This window comes from Macadamia integrifolia, chromosome 12 (genome assembly GCF_013358625.1).
Source record: "Macadamia integrifolia cultivar HAES 741 chromosome 12, SCU_Mint_v3, whole genome shotgun sequence".
In the NCBI taxonomy this organism is placed as follows: Eukaryota; Viridiplantae; Streptophyta; class Magnoliopsida; order Proteales; family Proteaceae; genus Macadamia; species Macadamia integrifolia.
In genome coordinates this window covers 29,948,919-29,957,510 of record NC_056568.1, presented here as the reverse complement: position 1 = coordinate 29,957,510, position 8,592 = coordinate 29,948,919, and the positions used below count along the sequence as shown (strand labels likewise).

The 8,592-nt window shown below is 38.0% G+C and overlaps 1 long non-coding RNA gene across 2 annotated transcripts; it reads left to right on the top strand.

Annotated features, from left to right (window-relative positions):
- Positions 1–2,017: 2,017 nt before the first annotated feature.
- LOC122058314 lies at positions 2,018–7,185 on the top strand. Of its 2 annotated transcripts, XR_006133720.1 has the most exons (3): positions 2,018–2,154; positions 3,850–3,938; positions 6,870–7,185. It is a non-coding gene; the product is annotated as an uncharacterized LOC122058314 (long non-coding RNA). The 2 variants fall into 2 exon arrangements; XR_006133719.1 differs by lacking the exon at positions 2,018–2,154 and having other exon boundaries at positions 2,324–3,938.
- The last annotated feature ends 1,407 nt before the right edge of the window (positions 7,186–8,592 follow it).

Sequence of the window (8,592 nt, the reverse complement as noted above, 5' to 3'; positions counted from 1 at the left end):
AAAGGCTCAGCCAAGCAACGACCGTGCTAAAGGCTCGGCAATTTGAATTCCGAGGTTAAGACTTGGTCGATCATATGGCCGAGCCAATGGCTTGACTGTAACTGGTCACCCTAGCCCAAAGCAAGCTCCCCCATGGTCGTACAGATCCGTGACAGAGCTGTGTACATACTTTGGCTCATCACTTCGTATCCAAAACTCTTTGCTATAATATGTAAAATAAAATTCACATGTAAAATATATCATTACTAAATATAGTAAAAAAATTTAGTTTTTACAATTTCATTAGATAATGATTACAAACATTTTTTTTAAGTATGAAAATTTTACCTTTATGAGAATTAGATTTGAGGATAAGGAAGGAAGGTTAAATAGTTGAGGGAGTGCAAGTTTCCCAATTTGGTCCATCATTATGTTGTAGACATCCTCTTGCGTCTCAGCTTCGAAGTCCTTCCAATTGCATTCGTAGTCCCTCAAAAGTGCTCTAGCACTTGACTGGGGAATTCTAGGAATTCCTTTTGAGTGAAAGGTCTATGTGGGAAAAAAATCGTCTGCAATTCCGATCTCGTACAATTCTGTGCAATACCACCTTCAGGCGGTGACACGTGTATTGATACCGATACAATGGTCCAGATCTGATTTAAATGCCTCTTCACTGATTTAATGTTTTATTAGTTGTACCAGATCTTGACCATTGTATTAGTATCAATACACGTGTCATCGCCTGAAGGTGGTATTGCACGGAATTGTACGAGATCAGAATTGTAGATGATTTCAACCCGTCTATGTGAGTTGTAGCTGATCAGAATTACATCCCTCAGATTGATCATCTCTTTCTTATTCTTCTTTAGGAAAATCTTCATTCTTTATTAATTGGCTCTAAATTCTTAATAGCCAACTCTCCTTCAAAGTTAAATTGAAATGCACCCTAATCGGAGCCTCACCGTCGTTTGCCGGAGAGCTGGCAGTCTTTGCCGGGGACTGGGGTGACCCGGCAGCAGCCTGTGTCTATCAACCCTTTTCTTTGATTAACATAGGAAGGAGATAGGGATGTAATGGGTATTTCATTTTGTTTCAGGATTGTTGAATTTCATAAAGTGCAAATGTTTCGGTTTTACTAATCTTTTGGGAACAGGATCTTTTTGGCTACGAGGTGTTTTGTATGAAGGTCTATTTCAAGTGATTACCAAGGGCGAGGACCATCCTTATCATTGAAGAAGGTTGAGGCATCTGGGATCTTACAAGGTTTACGAATGATAATATTTCACGATTGGATTATTACTGAAGTTTGGTTCTCTTCTCAAAAGTTACTTTAGCTTATTTCAAAATCGATCCATGCATGTTAGCTTTTCCTTTGTTTTGACGTCTCCTGGGACCTTTATGTGTATTTTAGTAATATGATGTATAAATATAATGACACTAATCCGACTATGCTATACTTAAAGGCTTTGGGTGACTTGATTAGCTTAGGCTATTATACTATGGACGTTACTGGTTGTATATGTGTTTAGGTTCCTTGTAATATTTTACTCTTTCCATTTAATATATATATATATATATATATTCCTTTCATTCATGGGACTTTTTTTAAGTAAATTTATTCAAATTGTTGGGTACAGGGAGTGTCAAGTAATTAACCTATTGAGGAATCTATAAATTTCCTTTCTACCAAAAAACAAAAAAAAAATCTATAAATTCCCCCACCCCTCAAAAAATATCATTGATTAATATACCCTTTTCGCTATTGTAGAGTCGTGCTCGCGCATTACTCGCATCCAAGCCTCAACGGCATAACGCATGACCAAGATTGAAGAGATTCTCTCGACTTGCAGATTTTGGAGTTCAGATATCCGCCCGGATCTGCTATACTCCCACGGCACCTAATATGATTATATAGTGTTGTTGGATCTGCTCCTCTAAATTTGGCTGTCATCTTCTTATTCTTTCTACTTTTCATGTCCGATAAGGGAATATCCGAATACAATGGTGGTGGTGGTGGCGATGAAGTGGCCGTCAATGCCAGGGTAGAGGTACCAAATAAGCAGGGGCGGTACGGCGAGAAGATAAAAAAGGCCAAGCAGGTGGTCGTCTCTCCCTTCAGGAATGTCAAGAAGAAGCTATATAGAAAGAAGCGTTCTTCTTCCGCAAGCTCACCAGGTGAGGGTGGTTGTCACTCCTGCTTTATGCCGCCTCTGACATCGGATTCGACGGTTAATCCTCAGACAAGCGACCCTAAGAGTCCCGAATTCTCTTACGCTGCCTTGAAAGTTCTAATAGAGAACAACGATTTTTTCTCAAGGGAATGCAATGTCCATATGGACATCTCGTAAACGCTCTAGTTCCTTTTTTCTGTTTCTGAGTAGAGAAATTAAGGTACGAGGAGCTTCTAATTGTTCCATTTGGTTTACAGCATCTGGCGGTTGTTAAGCTTTTAAGTCTCCTCGGCGTTTCATGAATATGTTCAAATAGGTTTTGTATTGGAATCCGATGTCCTCAGTTTGAGATCCAAGGTGTTTTCATTCTCATGTCTGAATTGGAATCACGAGAGAGCTCAAAGAGTATCCAATTGAAACTGTGCAATTCACGAGCCAAATTTGAGTAAGCTGTTGTCTTGAAGAAATTGCAGGGATACAAACCATCGTGCCCTAGGCAGCTCTCATCACGACTGGCTTTCATTTCCAGGAGAACTCATGCTGGCCACACTCAGGCGTGAGAATCAAGAGAAGCCATTTCTGTTGCTTGAAGTGAAAAAAGACCTGGGAGATAAAATGACAAAGCTATTTGTCTTTGTTTTTGGAAGGTCAAAGGCAAATGGTTACATTACAGCTAGAGTCAAATGTTCTACAATTCAAAACAACAGGAGAAACAATTATGTTCTCTGTTGTGATGCAGAATTGATGCCCAACAATTGAATTCGTCCATTTTTTCTGCTTGATTTTTCAGTTCATGATCTTCTTTGTTTAGAGTGGGTGTAGAATTGTTTTATCTTCTTGTTTTGAGTGGGTGTAAAATTGTTTTTTGGGTATAAGAATTAAATTCATTGCCCGTTTATCTAGTCTTGCCAACTGTTCCACACTAAAGCGGATTCTCACTTATCTGCCTGATTTTTTGGGATTTTTATAATGGATGGTTATGTCTTGTACAAAGAATAGAAATACAACTTTTAGCTCTCCCCGCTTCTACCCTGGTGGTCTCAGATTCACTTTTCACAGAACATGACTCAGATAACAAATGTTAACACAAGTACATTATTGCAAGCTTGAAGATCTAGCAAGTTCTGTTTGAGTGTAGAGACAAACGAGGGAGCTATTTTAGGGCTTCAAAAGCCATGTGACCGCAGTGCTTGTGTGTTTTGTATTCTCCTGCAAGTGTCAAAGTCTTGAGTTAAAGCCTTAGAGGAGGTAATAACCAGTTTGGCCCCTTTTTGGTTGAGGCTTTGGTGGGTAGCCTAATCAGCATCGTCTTGCTCTCTTAACTTGTTTTGTTCAATGGACTCTCGAATGTCATGTGATCAGTCTTAGAATTTTGGGCTTGTCACTATTAAACTAAGCATCTCCCATGTGTTTTACTTATTAGTCCTTTTAATTTGACTATGGCTTCCTTTTCTTTTGAAAGAAGTTGCATCATTTTCTTTAATTTACCCCTCAATACTCGGTGATTCGGCAACAGCCTGTGATAATTTCCAGTAACAAAGTCTCTTTGAACCTTCAAAATGTTGAACATGTTTAGTGGTCCAGCTAGATCCTTGCAGTAGCTTTGAATTTACCTCTTAATTTATTTTGGAAACACTCCTTGCTGTTTTGCTTCTTCTTCTTTTTTTGCTTTCTAACTTTGCATCTTTTTATCTACTAGGTTTAGTTTACACCTTCAATGGTCGACTGCTGGGGAGTTCGGTCAATCATGGACCTGAAAGATTCCATTGTGAAATTACTAATAAGTAGGTAAGTAATACATAGCTGCTATCATTTTGGAATCCAGTACCAGCCATTCAATCATCAGACAAGCTCCTTCATGACAAACTGAAAACCTCCTCTTAGTTCTTAGTGTCTCAAATTGTTTTGATATCACTGACCATGTTTTGGGTTGAAGTTTTCACTCGATCTTTCTTATGCTTGAAAAGTAGCTAACTCTGTGAGAAGTATTCGTGAGCATCATTTGGAGAAAACAGAGATCAACATTCATTAGAATATATATATATATATATATCTTACCTCCACGATAAACATTCATGAAGTTATGTTGTCTTAACTCAAATAAACTCAGCTAGGCCTTGTACCAACTAAATAGGATCAGCATAACAAACCCTGTTTCACTTTCAACTCATGTTAAAAACATATATGATGTCTACCCGAATTTGTCTGTGCCTTTCCTCACCACTTCTTCCTAGGTTATTATCTACCACTTGTTCTTTCTGTGTCCTCCATCCAGTACCCACATCAGTCCTTTTGAGTGCATGTACTTAGTTGTAGATGTTCAAAAGTTGAGTTTCACTAATAATTTCATGAATTCTTGCCAATGCATGTTATCTCACATCTAATTAACACTGTGACTCATCTTCCACAGATATTACAAGAATAAATTCGTCAATTTTACTTGTGGCTGATTCCTTTCAGTATACTGTTTTTATATTTTCTAAGCTATTTGTTTTTCTCGTTTTTGCACTTATATTATCATATTAATTTGGAAAATTATCTTGTACAACTCCTAATTTTAAACCTTTTAACCTATACCACCCTAGTTTGCGTATAATATTACCCGCACCCCTGAAGCATGACACCGTTAGTTTAGAATTGGAAAAGACCGTTTTGACCCTATTTTGTCTATCTATATTAAGGCCTATTCCTATCATTTTCTCCCTTTTACTCTCAAAAACACTTACCATTGAACCCTAGAAGGAAGAAGAAGCCACTGTACCTCCAAACCCTTGAGGTATTGATCCAGTTAGCCAGTTCATGAACAGGAACAGAGACTGAAGGTTAGTGAGATTGCAGAGACGATTAGGGATTGGACCAGACAGATTTGCACCAGAAATGTCAAGATATTGAAGCTCGCTCATGTTACCCAATTGCCAGGGGATGCTTCCCTGGTAAGAGTTGTATCCAATCTCCATAGGGGGAATTGTTTTGAGCTTTCCAAGCTTTGGGGGGATTTCACCATTGAGTAAATTCCCGGCAAGAGGAAGAAATAGCTACCAGCTAAGTACCTTGAGTGAATCCATGAGAGAGGGAGCTTAAGAAGCTGTTGCTGAATGCATCAAGCAATACCAAGTGTTGTACTGCAGAAATCCTGACTGGGAAATGGTCTCTGAAGTTATTTCTGCTGATGTCTAAGCTCCTCAGATTATTGAGATTGAATATCTCAGGTGCAAGTGCCCCAGAGAAAGAGTTGTGACTGAGGTTGAGGTCCACCATATTGGATAGTAGCTTAATGTGGTTCCCAGAGATTAAACCAGAGAGGTTCTTCCTTGATAGGTCCAGAGTCCAGACCAACTATCATGCTAGAGTTCTTGGTACATGTAATCCTTGAGAGCAAGAATTTTCAGGCGAGCTTCTTCCGGTGGGGAAGATTGTTTGATTTAGAGATTAATCGGAATATTTCTCCTCTCTCCACTGCTGTAGCTTGTAGAACAAAGAACCCTAAACCTTCGATCAAATCGGGGAAGATAAGTTGATTTTGGGGTTTTTATATGGAAGGGAAAAACAGTAAGTTTACCCTTAAGGAAGGGTAAACTTGTCATTTATGAAATACCAACCACACCACATCATCACTTAACTTTTTTCTTCTAACGGAATGGATTTAAGTTTAATTTTGTTAACAAAATGATGTATGTACTTGATATTATAAGGAAACTAGGGTGGTATAGGTTGTAAGGTTTAAAATTAGGGGTGGTACAAGATAATTTTGCTATTAATTTTTACTCTAACCTTCAGTTGGCTCTGACAAGTTCGCTTCTCTAAGTCATGCTTTTGTCTAAATAAAGTTGCCAGTTTCTCAGTGTGCAACCTCTCATTTGTCTTTTAGAATATCTAAGTTGTGTCATTTTACACTTTTAGCTAATGCTTAATCTAAATCTAAGTCTATTAGGATTCAAGTCATTTAGGTTTGAAGAAATACCAAGGAAAATTAATATGCCTTTCATTCGGGTAAAAATGTAAATTCCTTGAAAGGCTGATTTAGTCTGAAGAAACTAAATGAATTGTTAGTCTCCAGAAAAGAAATGTTGATGGAAAGGTTTGGGATTTAATAATCAGTTTTTAAAATTTTTCAGGACAGTTCTTGGTCTTCTTGAGTAGGTTTAGATTTGCCGTATTATGTGCCTTTTCTCAGCAGTGGAATTTTGTGTTCCTGATCTCTGTTTGGGCACTGACTCCTGGAATTCATAATGTTTGCTTTCAGTTGTTACCAATTATAGATCTAACCTGTTTGGGATGGTTACTCCTCTAATGGATTTCTCTAATAATATTGCCTATAACTTTCATAACAAAGGATGTAGTTACAGCAACATTAACATTAACATTAACTCAAAACTTCTTTGGAAATTGAATGCATTGAAAAGCTTCTTCCCTTCTTTTTATCCCCCACCTCTAATGTGGATACTCTGCATAAAGCTTACCCACTGAATATCTATGGCAACTTTCGTTCTTTCTTTTCTGTTGTGGAAAATGAAGACCAGGATCATCTTTTGTTTAATTTTCTCTAATAATGTCATAAATCTCTTGCAACCATAGCAGCTCATTTCGGAAGCCATTTCTATCACCATAGCTGCTTAACGTTTTCTACTGATTCTGAATCATTCAAGTAGTTAGTATACCTACTAGCGTTGCTCACCTAATAAATTTTGTATTCTTTTTTGTTGATTTTGCCTTTTGCAGTTTCAGTGACATGAACAACATGACAGATGTGTGGCTATAGAGAGCATGTTAGCAATTACAGTGGTAATAGAATACAAGGCCCTCCTTTTGCATGCTTCTCGTTTAAGACTGTTGAGTTCAACATTGACACTTTATTTAGTTGTAGTTTATGCACCTGTATAAACATCAGATGAGAAGGCTGGTAATTTGCTGGACTAGTCCTAGATTCCGAAATCAAAATGTGTTTGGCTACCCACCCCCTTCTAGGGGTTTTAATAGAGTTAACTTCGAATTCTTGGGATTTAGTAAAAATGGTGCGATTTGGTTGGTCATTTAATCTTTCCTTGTGCTTATGCAATAAAATTAGAGGGTAGTGGTTTTGAGTTCATTGAACCTGTGAGAGGGCTTCATCAAGGATTTCTACTTAGCCCATATATATTAATCAAGGCCATGGAATGTCATCCAAACTTCTTTGGTTTACTGTGATTTATTTATGTATAGAAGCATCAAGAGTGCTGGTACGGCTTCTAAAATCTTGCATCTTCCTTTTCTTTATTTTCTTGTGGACAAGAAAAATAGCATTAACTAAATAGAAACATGAGAAAATATCTATCACTCTCCTATACTTATCTCTCATTTATCAAACTTTTACATCTGATTCCCCCTAAAAGGCAAACTTTTGCTTCTTCTCCCTTGGTACTTTAGAATACTCAAATAACCCCTCTGCAAACCATTTCTCAGAACCTCTCTCCTCCTCGGTTTTTGTTTTTTTTTTCTAATCTAATTTATTTATTTCTCTGTTACTCAATCCGAATTTTTTATTGTTCTTCCTCTGACAGTAAAAAGGCAACCCCAACACCCCTTCCACCCCACCTGCCCCCGCCCTGCAATCCCACCCGGTACCTACACCACTAGTTCTGGAATTTTTCACTCAATCCTGATTCGGTTTTCCATTCTCCATGAACATAATTCATGGTTCCATTCTCCCAAGCCTTACTGACCGAGAATGCATACCAACGCTCCTCAATTATAAGAAGTTGACTATTCAGACAATACGAAAGAAGAAACTTCTGCAACAAAGATTATGTGTCTGAAATGACTGAAAAGCCAAACCAATGGAATCGGCTTGAGAGGCCCTCAAGTTCACAGCATTATAACACCTTACAAGTTAGAAAGTAGAAGCATTCACCGTCAGAATATAAGAATAAAAGATTCCTTGGCCTAACGTTTGTCTGTTGCTCTGAGCGATGGAAACCTTAGGAGGGAGCTCTCCTCGTTCCTTGAAGCGCTAACGATAGATGTTCCTCTCTCATGAAGTTTAAGATCGAACAAGGGAAGTCACTGAAGGACACTGACAAACTGGAAATGGAGATCAAGAAATGGCCTAAAGCTATCGTCCGTTATGCTCGGCAGGTCAATGGTCATCTTGGAGGCTGAAATAAAATACGTACGTAATGATCGAAGAGCAAAAATATGGATTGATTTTGGTACTAATTTCTAGTCTCCCATGATTTCATGAACGGTTAAATTTTAATCTCTCATGATTTTCTGATATTTTACTATAGATTACTTTAACCGAACCGAGAAGGCGTCCAACACTTCAACTCCAAATTCCGAATCTACCCAAATTAACTCCATTCAAATCTGCAATGCTTCCAAGCACAAAGAGCAAAGCCACCTGTGACAATTTCAACTTTTATTCTCTCTTTCTTTATTATTAATTGCCTGTGGTCCACTTTTTCAA